The sequence below is a fragment of the Varanus komodoensis genome, unplaced genomic scaffold (genome assembly GCF_004798865.1).
Source record: "Varanus komodoensis strain SLA01 unplaced genomic scaffold, ASM479886v1 scaffold61, whole genome shotgun sequence".
NCBI classification, from domain to species: domain Eukaryota; kingdom Metazoa; phylum Chordata; class Lepidosauria; order Squamata; family Varanidae; genus Varanus; species Varanus komodoensis.
In genome coordinates, this window is record NW_025336236.1 from 3750266 (window position 1) to 3772992 (window position 22727).

Genomic DNA, 22727 nt, shown 5'->3' on the forward strand with positions numbered 1-22727 from the left:
AGGGATACTTTTGCACCATGATTGGATTCAGGGAGATAGTTTGCTTTGCTACATAAAGCTCATCTCATTAAGGGTCATATAAGTCAAAGTCAACATAAAGATGTGTGCCCAAAACAGGTCAAGAAGTTACTCCATAACATTTATTGTACCCGGAGGTCCTTCACATGGGGAAAAAAACTGCCAAAGCCTTAACATTCTAAACCAGCCAGTCTCCCACTAACTTCAAGGCTATTCTACAGAGCGTTGGAGTGGCCAAAACCGCAAATTATCACAAAGACAAAGAAATAAGAAATGTCATTTACAGAGAGACACCACCACATACTGACTTTCTAGATATTATATTCATTTCAAAAGCAGCCCAAGTTCACAATGCTAACAGGAAAGCCACCCCCTTCCAGTCATGGGGTTTGACAATCATTGTCATTTTGGTCTTATTAAGGCAGTAAGTTACTCAAATATTGAATTGGGGCAAGTCAACCTGAAACTGTACAGCCATTCAAGAAAGGCAACAGCAGAAGAAGCTGATGAAAGTTTACCCCCCAGAGATACTGCTAAAAGTTTAAAAGCAAGTAGGAGGTGCTGTGCAGAAAGGATTCCTATTTTGCAAAGTTAACTTCACTGAGCTCATTCAAACATAAATACTGCAGTAACTGTTTGCCTGTGGTCTTAAATACAATTTAATAGAAATTAACATTCAGTGATTTTAGGCATGCTTGTTGCATGAAGGTTCAAGGCCTCAGATACCTCTTGCCTACAGAGACTATCATAAAGAAAAGCTCACTTGTTGCCCTGCATCCTTCCTTATTTCTCTCCACAACACTGATCCCTCTCTACCATTTGATCTTGACTTTTCCAACAGGAACAAATAACACTAACAGAGATGTAATCAATAAAGGATTAGCTGATTACCTCTTTTGGACGAGGCAGTGCCGCTTCTCCCCTCACCCCACGATATGGAAGTCTGAGTTCAACCCAAATGCTACAGGAAGACCCAGCCCACATTCGATTACACACGCCAAGCCCTAAATGTCCCTTAAAGCGAAATACAGTACAGAGAACATTCCCCTTTCGATCTTGCTCATTCTTTAGGGGCTGGAAAGAAATTCTGGCAAGAGAATGAGAAGCGGAAGAGGCCTATCGCAGCCTGAAGAACGGCCGCCCAGCTTCCCGCTGGGGCGGAGAATGGAAACAGTGAGAAGCTCCGACCCAGCCGGACTAGGCGGGGCTGAGGCTCCCAACGGAGTCCGATGCCACCGGAGTCCGGCAAGCCGGTCAGCCGCTCGGCCGGCCGGTAAGAACTTTCTTCACCATTATGAGCAGGGTGGGAGTATCTCCCCCCCCACCGACCCCCACCCTCCTCCGCGGTGGGTCCCAAGTACATGCGCGGCCTAGGTTCAGAGGCTCCAACTTTCTCCTTCCGCTCTAACTTCTCCTGGGGAGGCGGCCATTGAAAGGGGGAGCGGAGGGGAAGGGCGCGAGGGTTTGGAGCAGCCTCAGCCCGGCTTCCCTCTACTGAGGGGAGCGGTCGGCTCGGTTCCGCCTCCGCCATGTTCTGTGTCGAGAGCCTTGTCCCGCCCGCAGAGCGCCGCCACCGACACTGCCGTTGCCGCCGCCGCCGCTGCCACCGCCCCCTTCCTACCCGGCCCTCACCCCCCTTCGGAAGCTCTTTGGCTGCCGAGCCACTTGTGTCAGGCTCTCGCTGCCACCCCGCCCGGTGCCGCGCAGGTCCTCTCTCACACTCGCTCGCAGAGACGCGCTCCCCACCTCAGCCCCGACGCCGGGCCCCGTTTCCCCGACTCCTCTCCCCCGCCGCACTTTGCCATGGCGGCCTCTACCTTACCGGACGGCGCTGCCGCTCCCCGCGTCGTCCGCCGCCACTTCCCTGGGCGAGCCCTCTATTGCCCCCGCCCGCGCGCGCGCGCACACACACTCCCTCCTCGCTGTCGCTGGCTGGGCGAGGCTTGCCGCCGCCGTCGTGACGCTGCACGCCCAGCCTCGTTCTCGTTTCCCTTTACTCAGTCCGGTGGCGTTGGAAACGGGAGGAGGGGTGACCTCTCCGCTAGGCTCGGAGCGCGCACGCGCGTGGCCCAGCCCGGAGACACTGCAGCCCCCCCTTCTCCTTCCTTTCCCTCCTCCCCTTCTCTTTCTCCCTTCTCCGCAACCTTACGCAGGGCCCCATCCTGCTCGGTCTTAGCAGCCCGGAGAGAGAGGGAACTCTATTAGAGTGTGCCTCATGCAAGAGCGTGGATAAGAAAAAAAGGAAACAGCAAGCGCTGTGATCAGCCTCACACATGCGCTCCGCAAGAGCACTTCCTCCCAAAGATAGGGGAGGATGTGCGAGGAACGAGCGCACCAGCGCGTTGAGAGTGCGGGTAGGTTCGCTCACGCGAGCTTCCTTGGCAGAGGCGAGTAAGAATTGCGGTAGGAGGAGGTTGCCATCCTGTGCTCGCTTACTTGGGAGTAAGTAGCACGGCGCTGAATGGGACTTGCTCCTGAGCAGTCCCCCGTAGGATTGCAGCGTAAGCTTGCAATTCTGAGCGTACTTCTTCGTAGGAAGCCCCCTCGAACTTGGTGGCGCCGACTTCCAAGAAACGAGGCTGAGGACCGGGGCTGTCGGTCTTGCGTGGCCGTGCACGTTAGAACTCGATTTACTGCCTTCATTCAGAATGAGGGTGAACAATGTTCGCGTCCGCAGAGCCGGGCTTTCCTGGCGTCCCCGCCCTATTCTGCTAACCATGTCAGTATCCTCTTCTTGGATTCCATTCCTTCTATAGGCTTTTCAAGAAGGGGCAGCAGGAACTGCCCTGCACGCAATGGTTAACAACAGCAACAAAAGGCTTTCGACAGGCCCATTTTTCTTAAATCCGATGAAGACAAGGACTCGGCTTCTTTACGTCATATAAAATTATGTGCATCCCGAACCTGTGCAGAGTTAAAAGCAGGGGAGTTAGGTGCATCAGTCTGTGCAACATCACAAAGCTATTACAGACTACCTCGTCCCCCAATATTAATGGTTGGACTCTTTTTGGCTTGGAGAAAATCGATCTCCTCAGCCTCCAATCCAGCAAAAGTTAGCCGTGACTAGCAGTGTTACTCATTGCATTTTGCTGTGTCTGGTGGGGCTTATTCCCAGATAAGCATGTATTGCAACCCAAGTCTCATCAATGTAAGCCTGTGCAGTTTCTTAGGAGTAAACAGTTGAGTAAGAATGCATAGGACTGTGCTTTTATAGTCATCCGAGCTAGTTTATTCAGTTGAGTCTCAGTGGGTCATTACCAACTTTAGGTGGATCTTGGACACTATTGTGTAAAACTGACAGGAAGTTGCAATGCCAAGTTCCCAAAAAAGGGAGAGGGTGTGGTGGGGGAAGGAGGCTATTGCTAGCAATAAGAAAATTAGAAAGGCTGCACTTTCCCAAATAGCCTAGCTGTCTTCAATTCTTTACGTCTGGTATTTTGCTGACTGGTCCTAATCATGGTTGCCCTCAAGTAAATTGTCACAAGAATGTATGTCGTTCTCTTCAGATGTGGTTGGGATTGTACTATACATATACACACTGTTTTATATTCACCAGCAACCCTGTGTGATAAGATTATTATCATCTGTATGCAGAGGCTGAAAAGTGACACACCCAAGGCTACTTAAACTGTACATGGCTGAAAAGAGGCATTGGCTCAAAGTACAGGATGTTAAGGCATGTCCTCTGCCTCTTAAGAAACCAAGAAATTGTTTTTCCTACTCCCAGCACCCTATGCAAAGTCTCTGAAAGAAACAGTTTATTGTATCTGGGGATAATTGGTCAGTCATGCTTTCTCTCAAATTCAAACTTGTTGAATCTAAAATGCTTTTCATTGCATTTATGAAAAAGTCTCCCATTTTTTTAAAAAACCCTAATAAAGCAACAAAATTAAATTTGCACTCATCTGTGACAGCTGATTTTCAAACAGGGTCTGTGCATGGAGAAGACCATTTTGTACATATTCCTGCTGTTAAAGATGAGGGCCCAGCCAGAGACAAGAATTGGCAATCTTAATTTAATGCCACAAATATGGTTGAATACACAGGGATTCAAACATCAGGCCTTTAAAAGCTTAACAGTCAAAACCTCCTGGTAATCGTGGACAGTTTTCAGTTCTGCTTTTTTCCACATTCAGTTTTACTGAACTAGAGGCAGCAAGAAACAGAAATTTGCAAATGTTGCTAAGTTCTTACCAGAAATTGAACTCAACAATTTTTTTACCCAGAATTAAGTCTAGATAGCAACATTTCAGAAATGGCATTTCATTTTGATCAAAAATATATTTAGCACTATAATATTGAATGGACATGGATCCCAACTGCCATTAAAACACAAAAAATGTGGAATAGATAGCATTTGACACGTTTACACTGTCAGAGCTGTTCTGAATTTAATTTCCTTCATGAAACAAAGTACCATAGAGTAATATGTAGTAACTATAACCCTATGCAAGCATTCAAGTGAACATGTGAAGGTACAAACTGCTTATTTATTTAAAATGATCCTTTGGCCACTTTGAAGGCTCACATTTATGAGGAAGAAAAAAAGAAAACAAATACAATGAAATTCAGTAATACATATTCTGTAACACTTCAGTAAAAACAGGATACAGATAACAATTCAATAAAAACAGAAGTTACCAGTGAAACCAGCAATCTAGATACTTAAAGAAATGCTAGAGAAACAGGTGAACACACCAGCCCTGAACCTACAGTTTTAACCTTTGCCCATTCAGGGAGAATCACAGAAATGTGCATAGAATCTCCTCATGTTCCAGAGTGCAGATCTCCAGAAGGTTCAGGGTTGTTGGAGCAGAACTTACACATGCAACCCCATGACACTTCACATGTTCATAAACCATTGAAAAAAATCATGGAAGAGCACAATCCTATACTTACATGGTGTTAGACACAAATATACACCACTGCTACATCCAATATGGGAGGAGTTGCATCAGGTCAGGAAGGGAGGAAAAATCAGATCTGAAAAAATTCAACTGTTACAGATGTCTCCAGTTTATGTAGAATTCTAAAGAATAAACCCCCTTGAAGAAAGATTCAATCTAGTTTGCCTTTGTAGAGATCATGGTTGTTTAACACTCTTAAGTAATCCAGAAATAAAATATTCTGTGTTTGTTGAGTTTCCTTTTGTACACAAGAGATGGCAAAAGAGCTTGCTGATGTGGTAGTCTTTTAACAAAGACAGTTTTGGTAACTTTGCTTTTCTAAACAAGATTTGGATGATAACAATACTGTAGCAGCAGGAATCAAGTTTGTTTATCACAAGTTCATTTACTTTTATTCTCAAATTGTCACCTGCTTTGATTAATCAAATACCCAATTGTTAGATTTTAACAACTTCTGTTATCATAGCACTTTTAGGGGAAATTTGGAAAGATTTTTAATGCTGCCTGCAGTAGCTAAGGAAGAGACAACTCCTGAAATGATTCGAAATCCTTTGTTACAAATTTTTAGAAATTTACACAGCATTATGCAGAACCATACTGCATGATTAAAGTGTGCAGGAGCAGACATTTGTGAGGGATAATTGTGTTTGCTAGCCTCACTCATTAGCCCTGCCAAAGCCTTCGCTAAGTGTTCCTGGTGGTGGGAACCATAATTTGTCAGCCACGGCAACACTTGAAGGGACAATGCAGTAAGGCTGGAAAAGTTAGCAACTACTCCACAGACTTCCTAGAAACAGCACGTTGTCTACTAAGAAATGAGACCAGGATATGCTTGTGGCTTGAAAGGCTAGAGGTGAAAAGGGCATGATTGTGCATTTGGGGCTCTTCAGTTTCATAGCCATAGGCTAATGGACAAGGACTGCTGACTGCTGGTTTTCTGCCCGTCTTCCTAAAAGATACTTATTCTTTTTTTTCTTTTACTTCAGTAGTGTAATTGAAATAATGAAGCATTTTAGTGGTGTAAATGCTGGTATCTTACTTGGTTTTGCAAAAATAGAAAGGCTTTTAAAAGCTGTATAAAAGCTATATACATGGGCCTTCCCCAAGCTGATGAACATGTGGCCTCTGGCCATTCTGGCAGAGATGATGGGAGTTGTTACCACATTTGGAGAGTGCCAGGTCAAGGAAGTCTGAACTAAATTGTTCATCTGAAGAAACAATGGGAGAGAAGATTATATTTAGGTCATGTAACTTAAGCCCCAGAAGCACTGTTTATTACATTACTTTACCTTTCACTAGCTAAAGATCTCTGGATGGTTCACAGAAATTAAGATCCATTAATACAACATAATAAAACACAAAACCTTTGAAAGTTTAAAACAGAATAAAAATAACTAAAAACAGAGCTAGAGTTCTATAAAACTTGGAAAAATAAAAAGTGTTTGTTGAAATTACAACATAGCCCCAGATGAGTCTTTCTTGGCAAGGTATTCCATAGCTGTGGTGCCACCTTTAAAAAGGCCCTCTAGTAGCCACCTGCCTCACCTTATTTGGTGGGAGGACAACCTCAGAAAATGATGTCGGGCTGAGGGCAGATACATATGGAAGGAGATGATCCTTCAGATAACCAGGTTCAAACTGGGGGGGTTTTTTAAGAAGTTAATGGTAATATTTTGAATTGGGTTCAGAAAAATTGACCCAAAAGCCAGTGAAGGTTGCAGGGCAGTGGTTTAATATAACCACAAATCTTCATTAATAATTTTGCTGTTTTTGTTTCACATGAGCAAAGCAAGTTTAAACTTGGCCAGCCAAGAAGAAATGTAATGAAGAAGCATGCTTAAAGTGATTTAACAAAAAGTTACAAATTGAGAATGAAAAGTTGAGCCAGATCACAGAAATATTCATCTAAAATGTTGCAGATTCATTATCCACCTGCTTAAATGTCTGTACAGTAATGTTCTGAACACTGATAGTGAAAACTTAAGATGTTGTGTGAATGTCTGGTGCTTTAAAATCTTTTTCTTTCTTCTTATATGCTTCTTTTAGCTTTATTATATTTTCCTTTTCTAATGTAGAAGGTATATCCAAATCACAAAGAGGCATAGAAGAAGAGAATATGAACCAACTGCCAGTTCATGGGTCAGGACAGCATCAGTAAATGGCATGCCTTCACAGGTGCTACAACCTCAGTGCCGAGTTCTGCGCCCTGCTGCCTCTTTATGCCCGTAAGGTAGCTTCACTCCAGGCTACTGTGAGAAATTAAAATGGTGACTAGATCCAGTTATCTAGGGCTACCTGGGCAGCTGCTTCTAGCTGCCACAGCCCACCAGCATAAAAGTGATTATACCAAATGGCACTTTGCCCAGGATCACCTTAAACCTGGAGCTGGTCCTGCCCTTCTGCTTTTTTTGCTATCACTGGTAACCTCCAAATTTCCATTGTTGATATTCTTTAAACTAAGTGATTGGCTTCTTCTATCAAGTTGTTGCTTACTAGGTATACCTGGTTAACAGATTGTTCATCCAGCTTTCTTATAAGTCCATCCACATCTTGTGTTCCTCTAGTTACATGGAAATTTTAGTTGTAACAAACAGCAATCAACTTAAATGGCATACTCCCCTTACATTAAATGTTATAGTTTCACTGCCTATGATTAAGAAATGTTACATTCTGTGACTGTTGCTTGGAGAAACAAACATTATTTCACTTATCCAAGGAACATAGGCTTCTGGCACTGATCTGCACTTCTTACAAATGTCCATAAGATGGAATAAGACAAGATACAGGAACTTAGTTAAGCATTAAAGGCAGGGAGTGGTACCACCTGGAAGCATTTGCCTAATAATTAGAGTTGCATCTGTATTATAAAGTGCCACTGAGGTAATCTGAGCCTTTAGTGACCCAGTTGGATATAGCAACAGCCCCAGACTGTGGACTTGATGTTCATGGACAGTGAAACCATCCTGAACAAGTTGTACAGCATCTGTTCAAACAAACCACGCACCCATAGAATTCTCCATCTTTTAAGGATAGTCAAGCCTATCAATCATTCAGCATAATCCTGTTTGAATAATTGAGTTTGTACTAATTCAGTATGTATATAAAATATTCAGTTTTCTATCCTTCCAGTCAAAACTTACTGCTTCTTCAGTTTTGTTATCATACAATTTGAAACTATGTGAGGACAAAGGCTTATAAGAAAGTTCAGGCATCAAAATTGCTCTCTTTTATCTCCTTTCTCCAAAACATTTGCCAGCAAGTGCAAGGAGAAGAAGGCTGGTCTGTGGGCCTTCATACTGAAAAGAACCCTGTGAATTGTAGGATTCAAAGCCCTATAGTTTCCAGGTAATTTACTGGGAGCTTCCTGTTGATACAGCTTTTGGGGGCCTTAGGTGGGTCATAAAGTGCCCTCGGAGGCAGTAGGAACAAAAGACAGCATCGTGAACTGTAGGGCCCCAACTATTTGCATGTGAACCCCAGGGCTGATAATCTCTGCCAAAGCACACACTCTTTGGATGGCCGTCTGTCAGCCTCAGAGCAAAGTTAAAATCAATCATAGCAGGATGATGGTTTTTAAAAGCACCATGCTGCTTTCTCAGGAAAAAAGGCCTACTCCATTTGTTAAATAATCAATGTACTAGGTATCTAGAAATCTTTTTTTTTCCAAGTAAAGCCAAGCAATATTTTATTTTTGTTTTTAAAGTTTAAGTGTCACACTCAAAAGATGTATCAAATTACCCAGTATTATTAGGGGTAAGCAGAATATAGCAAAAAGTACTGGCACAAATACTACCACAGTAAGCTTTCTTGTACAAAGGAATGAGCTCGATTATTCTCGAATCATGTAGATGAATTTCTGACAGACAGCTGATGTGCCAGCCTGACCAAATGAAGACAAAACAGTCCCTTTTATTTAACAGGACCAAAGAATTCAGGATAATATTTTGTGCACGTTGATACCTTAGGGGAAAATATTGAACAGTCTTTTCATCCCAGACAGTTGCACAGGAGCACTTCACAACCCAAAGCATTAGCTCATCTGTATTATTGCACATCAAAGCCCAGAAATACTCTTTTATTAGATAATGGTCATGAACCACATTGTATAACAATCTCTTGGCAAATATATAATGAACCATTTGTCCTTCACTCCTTTGAATCATCTCATATAGTTTTTTCCATTTGTGGTGTCCTCCGGTGTTACTGATTAAAATCAGGTGCATCCGTGTCAACAAAATATCTTTCCCTCCCATACACACCCTTCCTGAGTGATGGAAATTTGAAGATAGCTAGAAAGTTAGCTAGCTAGCTTGATAGAAGAAAGTGCACTTAGGTGCACGGGTATCATTCATCGCCACCCAGGTCCAGTGTTGCTACTCAGCCTGGGTGGGTAGCTGCTGAGAGCCCAGGAGCTTGCATGCCCAGGAGCCACCACCCTCCTCCTTGTCCTCCTCCATCCAGCCCAATTCTAAACTGTTTCAAAGAATAAAACTAAAGCTCCAAGGCTTTGCTGGCAGGGGTAGGGCAGTGGAGGTTTTCAGCAGCAGTATGCTAAGGACCCACTGAAATCTGGTACTGGCCCCGTACATTTCTTGGTAAAGGAAACAGTTAAATGATATGGTTGCTGAGACAATTGGGAACTGGCCTGTAGGTGCCACAACCTGACTCTTTAATGGGATGTCAGAGGACTTTTCTGCAAGATTGTCATGAATCCCAACAGTACTAAACAGAGAATCTAGAAACTCGCAGGTTGGACTCAAGGTTTTTCTCCCTGCAACAACTATATTTTCAGGACCTGGGACACAGAATCTGGCCAAACTGGCAATTAAAATGATTTCATGGTTCCATCTAGCATTCTACAAGTCATGCCTTATCCTTCAGAACATACCCCAGAATACCTCCTTGACCGAAACTGTAGAAGACTCCAAGGCAGATCCTATTTTTCCTTCAGGTGTTTGGTATCAGATGAAGAGCAAACTTTTTATTAATCTTAGTTTTTCGTAATGTTATCTAGCTGAGTTTAGCTGTTCTTCTGTATGAATTGTACTAGTTCTTGATCTGTATTATTCCCATATTTTTAAAAATTCTTCTGTTTTATACCATATGTTTTTCTTATTGTATTTGTGCTTTTGCTTATTAGCAAGCTATATAATTGTCCTGGGACATTTTTCTTTAAGGTGAAATGAAACATAAAGATATGATAAACACATTTTTACCATTTGCCCACGCAAACACACAAATTAGTGTGAAGTAAGACATACAAGAGAATTTTGCACCCTGTTACATTTGCATTATTATAATATATAAAGCTAATCCTAAAGTTACTCATGTATTCAACTTAAATTAGTTCTGTGAATCTTGTTCCCTTTATGCAGGCCTAAAAGAGAATTGAAAAAGTACAGTAAATGTGAAATGCAAAACTGTAATAATCAGGAAATTATTCTAAGAGTAAAAAAGGGAAAGCAAACAGAGGAAAATCCATTGGAAAATTAGTCTCTACTCTGTGCAAACACTACTCACACCTAATCCCTGGTGATACAGTGGGGTCAGCACAAGACTTCCCATGGCTGCTGTTGTCCAGGGGAGGAAAAGGGGAGTGTTAGCTGAGCATTTTCATTTCGAACAATAAAAAACAAGGATTAAGTTTCAAATTCTGTAAGATGAAAAAGAGGGGGGGGGGGTCTTGCAGGACCCAGTCTAAAGTTATATTACTACTCAGTCACTTTGGTTTGGATTTCAGACTGGATTATTAATGTTAATGATAGGTTAGTGAAGCTAGAAACAGCAGATCTTGAAGAAGGAATACACAATTATTTATGGGCCAAAGAGTCAGTTAAAATGGCATTGACATTAAATAATAACCATGTAGTAAGAGATGGTTTAATAAAATGTGGTATTCCATAAGAAGAAGAATTAACCCTCTAATCCGATTTCAGACTATATGGGCATATGCTTGACCAACAAGGACAAATTAGGCTTTGCCAATAACTAAAAGATGAAGGAAAAATATAGAATGGCTCTTTACTACCAATTAGTTTCAAGATTGAAAAAGGAAATCCAGCCAGGGAAAGGTACTGTGAGAGATTTAACGGGATTTGAAAAGCTGATTATGCAACAGAAAGTTCATTTGTTGAAACGGTTTTACAAGTGACTGCTCCAATATAATTCTGAAACTCAACAAGCTAAAAATGTATGATTTTAGAACCTTGGAGAAGAAATATTGTCCCACCAATAGGAAGTTCTGTGAAAGAATGACATTACATTTACAATTTAAGACAACATTGGTACATGATTTTTTTGGTAGTACATTGCTTTGAAAGATGAAAAAATGGACTAGAATTATATGTTGGAAATGCAAAGGAGTAGATGGAACTTTGTACAATATGTGGTGTATATGTAATAAAATTAAAAGATTATGGAAGCAGATACATGTGGAAATACAAAAAACCTTTAAAAATTAACTTTCATATGAGTCCTAAGAACTGGTTTTGAATATTACGCCAGAGACTTTTTAGAATACTATGCCAGAGTTATTTAAATACATGACAACTGCAGCAAGAGTTACCCTTCCTTCTAATGGAAAACAGCAGAATGTACAACAATTGAAGATTGGAAAAACAAGTTGGCTGAATATGCAGTGATGGCAAAAGAAGCCGGTTCAATAATTTAATGATAAATAGAAATGTTATTACATACAGTTCAATTAATATGGAACAAAATGGAGCCCATAAAATATTGTTGATGATCTGTATTTCAGTATAAATTTTATATAATCATTTTTATTTCACTTGAAATGATTGGAAAACTTATGGTTTAGAGAACTATAATTATCTTCTTTACATGCTTCAACAAAATACTGATTGGCAAAAAGATAGAAATCACCCTTCCTCCTGGGAAGCCCAGCTGTACATACACTAACAGAATGATCTTATACATACATACTCAGAAGTAAGTCCCACTGAGTTCACTGGGAAATGTTCCTAGCTAAGTGTGTTTATGATTGTAGGGCCAGGGAGAATTTCATGTAGTGAATAGTTATAATGTGCGCAAAATTTCCCCTAATTTAAACCATTTGCTGTGTTCCCCACAATTTGCTTATTACTGCTGTTAAATGTGAAAATAAATGAAAAATCCAATACTAGTTCCCTGTTTTATTTTAATGATTCATTTGTGAGACTTTTTGCAGTAATTGGTGTGTGTCTGTGTGCAAACTTTGTCATGATGACAGCTGACAGAGTGTGATGAAAATTAATAGAAACATGTTTAATGCACATAGTTTATCTGAAATAGCTAAAATGCATGATTGATTCAATTATATGCCCAGCTTGGCTTGAGAAGTAATCTACACAGTACTGTGGCCTGCTAAAGTGCTGGAAGTGACAGCCTTTGCTAAAGAAAGGAATAAGGAAGGAAGGAAGGAGGTAGGTATCGTAGGTAAATAGGCAGACATGACTGCTAATGGAGAGTGTTTCTTTTATGGCAGACAATAGGAAATAATGTTCAGCAACTAGGCTTGAAGAAGGAGAAACTAGGATCTCAGGTTGACTGCCAGATTTTAACATTCCCAGATTCAGGAATGAACCAAATCAGATTCTGGTATGGGCCTGCGAAAAAAAATAGGGAACTAAAACCAGCCAGTCTCTAATCCTCAGTACTATTAGACATATTTCTATAACAATACCCACCCATCCCCCAATTCCATAGCAACATTAACCTGGCTATTTGCCACAAAGTCCACTTACAGGATAAATGGGATCTCAATTTTCATTCTTACCTTTGCATACAGCACCAGTGAAATGAAAGCTCCCTGTAGAAATTCTCATTGATGTCAGATGAGAGGGCACTGACTTTACACCAGCAGCTATGTTGTGAAGAAGTGGCAATGGGCTAGTGAAACTGCATGAAATTTTGGAGAATCACAGCTGGCATGGTCTGGCTTAAGGCTATAAGGTCTGAAATACCAGGTGCTACATTATTGTTGGCTTCTGGCCCCCATTTTTTGAGCAGCTAGTGTGACTTTGCAAACATCTCTGTACATAACACTGTTAACCACCTGCAACATGAATAAATCAACTTTTGAACTTGTGTTGAGTTTGTGTATGTGCCTAATAACAGAGGAGAGGAGAGGAATTGGTCAAGTGCTGACAAATACTATGGTAGTCAACAATGAATCAAGACCGTATCTCATTTGCAGAGGAACTAATGGATGAGGCGCTGTCGCTTCTGCTTGCATCTTGGCTGAGCCGTTATTTCATCAGAGAAGCTCAAGAGATTGCAAACAGTGCAAGGTGCTGAGGGTGATAAATGGAGCAGGTCACACTTCTTCTATGGACTGTCTGGGGCCCCCAGCACAGTTTGACAAGCAATATGGCCACAGAAGGCCAGAAAGCTTTCTTTTCAAGGTTATTTTGCTGTCTTTTGCACAAGTGTGTGTTTACGAACTGAAAACATGGATACTCATACTTCCTTCTGCAGCAAGTAGTGAAATCGCAGTGAAAATCACAACAAACAGGTGCAACAAAGCATTACTGTGTGGAGTGCTCTTTTTCAGGATCCAGCTTGCGCCGCTCTACACTCTTTCAGGATATGCTATTCCATTTCCCCTCTGCAGGCTTTCCATTTCTCCTTCTTAACAGCGTTCAATATTTCATGACCACTAAGCATGCTGAGTTAGCAGCAACCTTTTAAGGTTTTCTTCACCTAAAGATTTTTTGTACTCTGAAAACCTTTGGGTTTCCCCAAGCCTGCTGACTTCTCTCGTGTTTGAACTGTGCCATTCTAACTACACAAGGAAAGGGGCCTGGAGCAGGTGTTCACTCGCCAGTGGGTTATTTATGGCTTCGGTCCTACTTAGAGTAGACCTGAATAAAGTTAGACCAGTATTGGATGTCGCTCATCACATTCTGAAGTGTTCAGAGCCATGCATTCCTTAAAATTACCACCTTAGCAAGACAGTCCAGCTACAACAGGTGAGGCAGCTGCTACAGCCAAGCTACCTAGTTACAGTCCTGTGGTGAATAGGAGTAGCTGCCCTGACTTCTGTGGCTGAATTCCTCTTCTGGCCTTAGTCTCAAGAAGGGAGGGAAATAAATTTAATAATTGTTAATAAATTATCTGAGTGCTCTGGAGCTGGTCCTCCCTAGCAGTGATGTGGTCTTGACAGGACCCCTAGACCACGCCTTCTGACTCATCCGAGCTACCTACTGGGAGGGAGGCATCCTTGTCTTCATGGCAATGGGGATGCATGCCTTTGTCTTCTTACTCTTGCTCCTGCTGCAGAACCAGTTGGGATGCTGTTGGGCCCTTTGGCCATGGAAGCGGCACAGCCTCCCACGGTGTGCCAGAAATGCAGTCCTATACTACACCAGATCAGAGTGACTGCCTTGTCAGTGGGCTCCTCCATGACTGCTTTTCTTTTGAGCTGTAGAGGAATAGCTTCACCCCCATGGAGCATCATGAGCAGTTCCTATAAAGTTGAAAAGCAAAGCTACTACAGATGAAGAGCACCACAGGAAGTGCACAGGTCTACAAATATGGGAAAGCTTGCCTGGGCAATATACCTCTTGTAAAGATACAGCAGCTCCAAACCTGGACAGTGATCCAGAGCGGTTCCAAAAAAGTGTGCTTTTTACTTTTACTTTGCTTCCTCCTGACAGCTGTCAAAACCTGATCTGTCAAAGGAAACTGAAGATGCAAGATGCTTGCAAAAAGGTCAGTGAGAGATATACTTCTTTTGCAGCAAAATCCTCGTGTTTGCTCTTTTACCCCAGTAGTCCTCAGGGTAATGCATAATTTGAATTTTCTCCCAAATCTCTAGAGGTGATACACATTTTGTACCCCACACTTGTCTTTTGGGGGAAATGAGTTTTCTGACTGAGAATGCTTTCAAAGGGGGGCTTGAAGAGAAAATTAGTTCTTATTTTATTTTATTTATTCTTACCAACTAGTTGGGGAATTCTAGTGTATGACTTTTTTCTGCCTATCAATACATAGGATTGGGCCCTAAACAGCTGAATTACTTTGAAAAGTAAAGCAGATTCCATACAAAACTATGTATAGGAACTTTGGAAAGCAGAAAAATGCAGTCACTTACTACTTTTATCCAATGTTGCTTTTATATTTCATTAGCTTCAATAAGGATGAATTGTCTTTCCAAATGAGAAAACTCCAGCAAGCTTTTCATTGTTATTTTACTGTATTCTATTCTTTATTATGAACCACTTTTTATATTTCAGAAATAGAGAATGAAATAAACTGCAGCCTGAGCTTTCATGTAAGCAGACACTATACTGAACACACTTTCCAAAGTGAATGGGTCTTCCTGTACAGAATTGAATATTGGGTGGTGATACACTTAGGGAAGTATTTGCATATGAAAATCTGAGTCCAAAGATAAAACTCAGGACTGTTTTCCAAATGCTACTTCAGACTTAGAATGAGAATGTCCGCAATCTATTTTCAGCAGCATTTTCAATCCAGCCAAATAAATGTTAAGACATTACAATGTTAAGGCATTGTATGCAATATACTCTGATGTAAAGTATAACCAAGATTGAGGAACGGTGAGTTATGGTTGCTATGGGAACTCTAATATTGAAGATGGCCGAGCACTGGTATTTGAAGTATAATTTAATTCTTAGAATTACTTGCAAAGTGATATGGGAAGTTAATAGTTGGAATATCAGATAAAATATCTGTCATGTTGCTTCCAATTAGTGCCATACTGCTTTAGTTTTCAGGGGAACATATAGAAAGCTATCTAGAACTTTATTCAGGAGAAAAAATCCTCATTAACTGGATCCAGTGAGGACAATCTGTAATAGGATGGCCACGTGCTGAATGAACATATCTTGGGTATTTAAGTTGTTAAAACTAGTGATATTTTATGAATTTTTAAAATGATCTTTGTATTTTACTGCAATTCTTCAGTTGTGGTACATTGCCCAGAGAGCATTGGCTATTGGGCAGTACAGAAATACAACTACTTATATTAATAATGTGTCCTCATACTCAAGAATATCTTCTGTCCGAAGAGCTGTTAGAGGAGCTGGACTTAATCCAGAGTCCAAGTCTGGTTTAAAGATAAGGAGCCATCAGAAGGAAGAGCTGGGCCTTGAAGCTGCCCATCAACAGTTCCTCGAGAGCAGACTGAGAGAGGCACGTAAGTCTTCTCACCAGTCTTCAGCACTGTAGTGAGTTATGATGGGTGCAAGAGCTGCTGTACCTATGCAATATATATACATTAAGGCACTGCATACTTTAAGGCATAATAATGCAGCTAATACCCAGGATATTGTCCCAGTGCAGCAACTTGCAATCATGCAATTGTGTGGCTCAGTAAACACATTTTAACTTTTGCAGGCTTGGGTCAATTCATTTCAGGACCTCGAGTTTCCTTCTGCTGCTAAATGAAGAGACGTAAAAAGGCAAGGATTTTGGCTGTGCCCTGCAATACCCTGCAATAAAGTGATAAGAGTGCAATATTGTAAGCATAGAAAAAGTGTCCAGTCAGGTAGAGCGAATGGCATTTAGACAAGTACCTCAGCAACTGATAGAATCTCTGGCTAGCAACCCGTTTTATGACTCGTGAAATCATCCATAATTTCCTTCTGCATTTATCTTAGAGGAGTATTGCAGTCTAACCGAAAAGCACTTTGAGATGAGGAAAACCGGATGAAAAACTAAGTGTGCAAGCAGGGAGGAAAATGACTTAACCAACACAGTTATGGTGGCCATATATCTTACACTGTAAAGGACAGTCCTCTATTTGAAGAAATACTGGTCATCTTTTTACAGACATAATTATGGGGAAACATATTGTATTTCTATTTAAATTAAGTAATCGTTTCTAAGCATGAGCTTGTATGTATAAATTGTTATTGAATCTCAAGCACTTAAAATGGTAATAAAATTGCAAAGACAGGCATGCTGCATGGCAGTACGTTAACTTGCCTGATGTGTCATTGCACACATAAAAACATGCTCCTACAAAATGGAAGAGATGCTCGATATACTATCCACATCTGTGAGAGATATTACCTCTATCCTGTTCTTAAAAGAAAAAAAGGATGGATTTTCTGCAGGCTGAGGAAGGATAGAAGAAAACACATGTTGGTGACATCATGTGATGCTCCTTAAAAGGGAAATAAATGAAGCATGGCATTTATTTCCATACTAAATCCATAGAGTGGGATCAAGAAAAGCTAAAACAGTAAATAGCTCCCAGATCAAATCAAGCCAGAACTTTCCCTAGAAGCAAACATGAGAAAACCAAGGCTGTCATACTTTGGACACATCATGAAAAGACAAGACTCATGCTGAAGACCGTCATGCTGGGGAAAGGCAGAAGACAAAAAGGAAGATCGAATATGAGATGGATTGAATCTGTAAAGGGAGCCACAGCTTCAGACTTAGAAAAGTTGAGCAGATCTGTCATGGACAGGACATTTTTGGAGGGCTTTCCTTCATAGGGTCACCATAAGTCAGAGATGACTTGATCACACATACCAACAACCAAGCAGTTTTGGGCACACTTTATTTCAAAGTGTACTTCAAAAATTTCTTAGATATCTCATCCGTAGTGTATCTTATGCATTTGTCCCTGTATATGTCTCTGAAAAAAAACATGGGGAACCTTATCCATACAAAGTTTTTTAAAACCCTTTCAGAAGGAATTGGAGTTTTGAGAGCCAGCTGTCAAACCTCCATGTATGAGTTAAAGGAGATGGGACACTCTTTTTCACCTTCCTGAGCATGTAGAGTTTCAAGAATTGGTGGAAAAGTTAGCGGCACTGGGACCTAACAGGAACACAAAAACCCTTGATAATTGTGGTGTAAAGGGATTTCCATGAGTGAAGGTCACTCTTATCTTTTCTTAGAATTTCCTGGGATGCCAGCCAGCAGACCAAGGAGAAACACCTTGGGTGCTTACAGCAACCAACTGAACATGGCTTATTGCCCTGAGATGCAATAAGGGTTGGCATGAGATGCCCATTTGGGTTGGCATGAGATGCACATTTGCCTACTGTCTCCACCATCAGCTTTATGCTGATCCCTGTCTGCATTTGGAGCAGCTTGGATTGTTTCTGAGGGCAATGCAGACCTTAATGACTACAATAATAGCAGATTAGACCACGATGCCAAGTTACAATTTCCTGATTGCCTGGGTTAATCAGTCTTACTTCATTTATGGATTATGAAACCTCCGTGAGTTTTAGAAGCGCAAGAACATCTTTTGATACATTGCAGGCTTGGAGAAGAGTCAGAGAAAAAGTAGAATTGATGTTTCCTCCATAGAGCAACATTCAGTTTGCATTTTGGGCCAGGATTGCATGCACCAGTTTACAATTCTTAATCCACCTAATTTCCTAGCCTCTCCTGCCTGAGAGAATGCAGAAATTTATAGGTGCTAACACAGCAAACTACCTACTTATTGGGATACAAAATGCAACAATATAAGGCTTTATAATGAAGGAAAGGTAGGCAGAATTTTATCATAGTTGCAAAGCTCCATCATTCTTTAGGTGCTCATAACACCCTTCACATGATTTTCAACAGTAATTACACATCATAAATATGTAGTATCAAGATACAATAAAAATAATTTTTAAAAGAGTGTGAGTTCAAAAATCAAAATGTAAAAATAAAATTAAGTCAAAATAAAAGTGTTGCAGGTTTCTTAAATGAAATTTGAGTGAATCTGTCAGAACAAATATGTGCATACGATATACCCCTATATATTATATGTATAGCAAAATATATAGGAATATATGTAACTATATATGTTATATATAATATAACTAAAATATAACTATTCTTCTATTTCAAGAATAGTTATGCACAGGCAGCCCAAATACATTGTGCCCTGATGTAACCATGATAAAAAGAGGGGAAATAGTGCACCTGAAGTTATGATGATGTTGCCATGTGGAGTGATTTTGACATGTGCAACCTTCTGGATTCTGAGACGGTTTTAACTTACTTTTACTGGCTGCTTTGAGGGATTGCCAACACAGGGCGCTCATTCCACAACTTCAGCAACAAATCCATCACCATCACCACCATCATGCACAAGCCTCCATTTCCTTACTGTGTGTCTGCAGGATAGACTAATAATAGTGGCCTCCCTAAGAAGGCTGTTTCCTATCCTATATGGAGCAAGAAATGCCCGATATTCAAGCTGGATTCTGGAAAGGAAAAGGTATTGGAGATCATATTGCAAATATACCTTGGCTACTGGAGCACACAAAAGAATTTCAGAAAAAGATCAGCCTATCCAATAAGTTACAGCAATGCCTTTGACTGTGTGGATCCTGAGAAGCTATAGATGATCCTGAAAGATACAGGTCTGCCTCAGCACTTGATTGTCCTGATGCCTAACCTGTATAAAATGATGCATTCAAAACATGATTCTTGAATGATAGCATTGCAAATCACCTGGACCAACAGAAAGATGAAAAAATGGGTCCTAGATCGTATTAGTACTGACTGTGTATGTGATATAGATATTGAGAGCCAAACTAGATATTCTGAAGAAAGCATAGGATTTCTGAGAGCACTCTTTCCTTTGCAAAGCTGTTCCAGAGCCAGGGGCACCACTGCAGGAGGGAGTGGGGAATGAGATAGCACTCCTCCCTACTAATTCTCTATCCTAATAATTCTCCCTGAAGATCTCCCCAAGTGTTTATTTTTTTTAAATTCCCACTGTCCCTAGCATGCTCTGAAACCAGAAATGAGTTTGAGTGGGGGATGCAGGAGGTATTAAGCATCTCTCCCAGTCTTTTGCTTATCCTTTCTTATAAGTGTATCCTTGCCCACATGTTCCTTTTATCTTGACACATGCATAATTGGGGCTGCACATTTGCTGAGTTAATACCCAGTTTCCCTGCTGCTTATGCTAGGCTTGCGTTAGTCACACATACCCTGATATACAATGTTGTACAAGGTCTCTAGTTCACTGTACCTGTTCTTTTTGTTGAATGTCTGCAAATGACGTCATCCTAGCCAGTGTCATGAGCTGGTCCCTTCCCTTTTTCCTTCTCATATCAAACTCTAGACATTCCTTTGAAGTGAAATCCTTTTATTGAAACTTAACAGATTCCAGCACAGCATGAACTCTAGGTAGCCTTCCATCAAAGTTCAAGGAGAAGCTTCTGCCCATGTAAAGAGTTAAATCCAAACTGGAATCTTTTATTTTCTCCCTTCCCTTCCCATAAAGCTTCTGGCTCCACTCTCGGGATAGCTCTTGCTGCTTGAGGACAACACAATGGGAATACCAGAGACCCTCTAACCGGGCCGCTTGTTTTTCCTGTCATTTCCGTACGTGGTCAATAACTTGCCTGCAGCAATGATGGTGAAGAGGAGGAGGAGGAGAAGTAGCTAAGTAGTTAACAGCTAGACTCACTGAAGGAAGGGGTATATGGAGAGTGTCTTGCCCGGGGAATCTCCAAAACCTGGAGTAGCAGCTCTCCAAGGGTACTGTTGTTGCTAGTATGGTGGTTCCAAACTGGGTGGAATTCATTCTCTGTAGTTTTTGTTTTTTGCCTTCTTAAAGAACAATTTATGTTATATCAGCATACGCTTGGTGTTTCTTTTCTCTTATTGTTATAAATTAAAAGAAAGCATGTTTCCTTCTAATTTGTTAATGCATGATGGTAAATCAAATTATTGTCACAACCAGCAGAGAAATTTCTTAACCAGCTGAGAGTTTTTGAAGATATAAGAAAGAGTGTACAAAAACAACATCAAAGACTAAAAATAGCAAGATGAGGAGGGAAACAGTCTTTTAAGCAAATACTTGAATCCTGTCAAATAAACCATGGGTTTACAAAGAATAAGTGATAACAAAGAACTTCAGGAGCTGCCAGGAAGGACAGTGGATATGACTTAAGAATGAGAATGCATTAATGCAATATCACTCACAAATATAGTTATATAAGAATAGATGTTCAGGAAATGGCTAGAAAATGGGTAGTACGTGGCTTATCTGTAGCAATGTTTACTTGTCAGGAAACAGTGAATTGGAAATCAACATTTACAAGTTAGGTCCTTTCAGCAAAATGTGGCAATATGGAGGACTTCTGTTCAGGCATGAGAGTCTATTTCATTCCCCTTTCCCTTTCCTCCCTCCCTCTTCCATACTCTCTCAGCGGACCACATAACTGAGCATGCTCAGTGTACATTGGCCATGTTTAGCATTCCCCTCAGTTTTGGAGTTTTGGGGACAGAGGTGCTGGGATTGTACATGTCCAATTCCAGCTATATCAATGGTTTGATTTCTACCTTGAAGGAAGTTGTCATACTCCAGAAGATTACAGTTCACCATGGCACTGTGTTTCACACTGTTCTATTTTGTCCCAGTGCTTTTCAACATCCACACTGAAACTGCTGAATGAGGTAGTCTGGAAATATAGACTGAAATGTCACTACTGAGGACACCCTACTCTATATCTCTTTTACACCAGAACTAGGGGAGGCAATAGAAATGCTGAACTATTGCCTAGAATCCATAATGAGCTGGATGCATGAACAAATAACCTGACGGTCAGTTCAAACAAGAGGAAGATGCCATTGCAAGAGAGATTGGTGGGTTTGGGAAGTGGCATTCAACATATCCCTTGTGTGTTTGCTGTCCTCTGAAAGAGCAGATTTAAAGTTTGGGAGTGCTGCAACGCATGAGCATGCTTTGGATGCTCAAGTTGCATCCATGGCATGCGCAGGCTTAAAGTAATGAGGCAGGGGAAGCCCTTCCTAGATGGAGAGCCCAGCCACACCCGTGTGAGATGAAGGCAGCTAGTGAAAACTTCCACTAGCTCCGAATAAGGCAGCTAGACTGTTAATACAGTCCTGAACATATCTTGCCCATATTAATTGATCTCCATTCATTTTCAATTTGTTTCTGGGCCCAGTTGTTGGTCTTGAACTTTAAAACTGTAAACAGCTTGGGACCTGGGCAATTAAAGGGCCACATTCTTCTACCACAGAGGTGGACGACCTGTGCCGTAGACTCCAGCATGATCACCCCTCTCGCAAGGCCACCAGCTCATTCTGCTCTCTTCCTGAGGCTGAGGAGGACAGCTGGTCAGGCCACTGGCCTTGTGAGAGCTCTCCCCAGGATGACCCGTCCACTCTCATGACAAGCATAAAGGCAAACTGAGTCTTAGGAAGAGAGCAGGATGGGGCCAGTGGCCTCAGGAGAGCTCACTGCAATCATGACCATGCCATCACTGGGGGAGGGGGCTCTGAGCATCAAGAGGGCTGCAGAACAAGGCCTTGGGGGCCACATGCAGGGTACATGTTGGACCACCCCACTATAGAGAGTACCTATAAAGAGGCTCATTTGGGATAGAAATGCAGGCAGGTTGGAAAAGCTATAGCTCAAAGCTGGAGCTTCTTCTCTGCCCTTAAAATATTTTCTGTTCATTTTCAGTTGAAGCAGCCACACATAAATCTGAGGAGCAGGAGCCTAGTCATGTGTGTATTGAACTAAGCAGTAAAATAGAATGAAGGGCTGTCTGATGGGGCACTAAAGTCGCCATGTAGAACCCACTGGTATCTTCACTAGCCAAAGGCAAAAGGAATTTAGGTGAATGTGCAAAATGCTAATGTATTTCCCATCACCTAAATGTAGTAACAACACAGCTCTATTTATTCTTTGCATTTATTTTGTGATTCACCTAGAAACCTGTGTTATGGAGTGGTTATACAAGATTAGTAAATAGACAAATGTGTATTTGGAAAGCTCCACTAGTGGGACCCATAGTGTACTATTTTGTGTGACTTCTCAGAAGTAGGACCCACTGA

At 41.3% G+C, this 22727-nt stretch overlaps 1 protein-coding gene across 2 annotated transcripts in view; it reads right to left on the reverse strand.

Annotated features, from left to right (window-relative positions):
* The window catches only part of RAP1B (RAP1B, member of RAS oncogene family), a 33843-nt gene extending 31829 nt beyond the window's left edge, over positions 1 to 2014 (reverse strand). The window contains exon 1 of one of the 2 annotated variants that reach the window (XM_044449909.1): positions 1841 to 2014. The gene's annotated coding sequence lies outside the window, so the exon portion shown is untranslated. Of the gene's footprint in view, positions 1 to 909; positions 1164 to 1840 lie in introns of those variants that run through there. The other variant, XM_044449910.1, reaches the window with a different exon arrangement.
* Positions 2015 to 22727: the final 20713 nt, after the last annotated feature.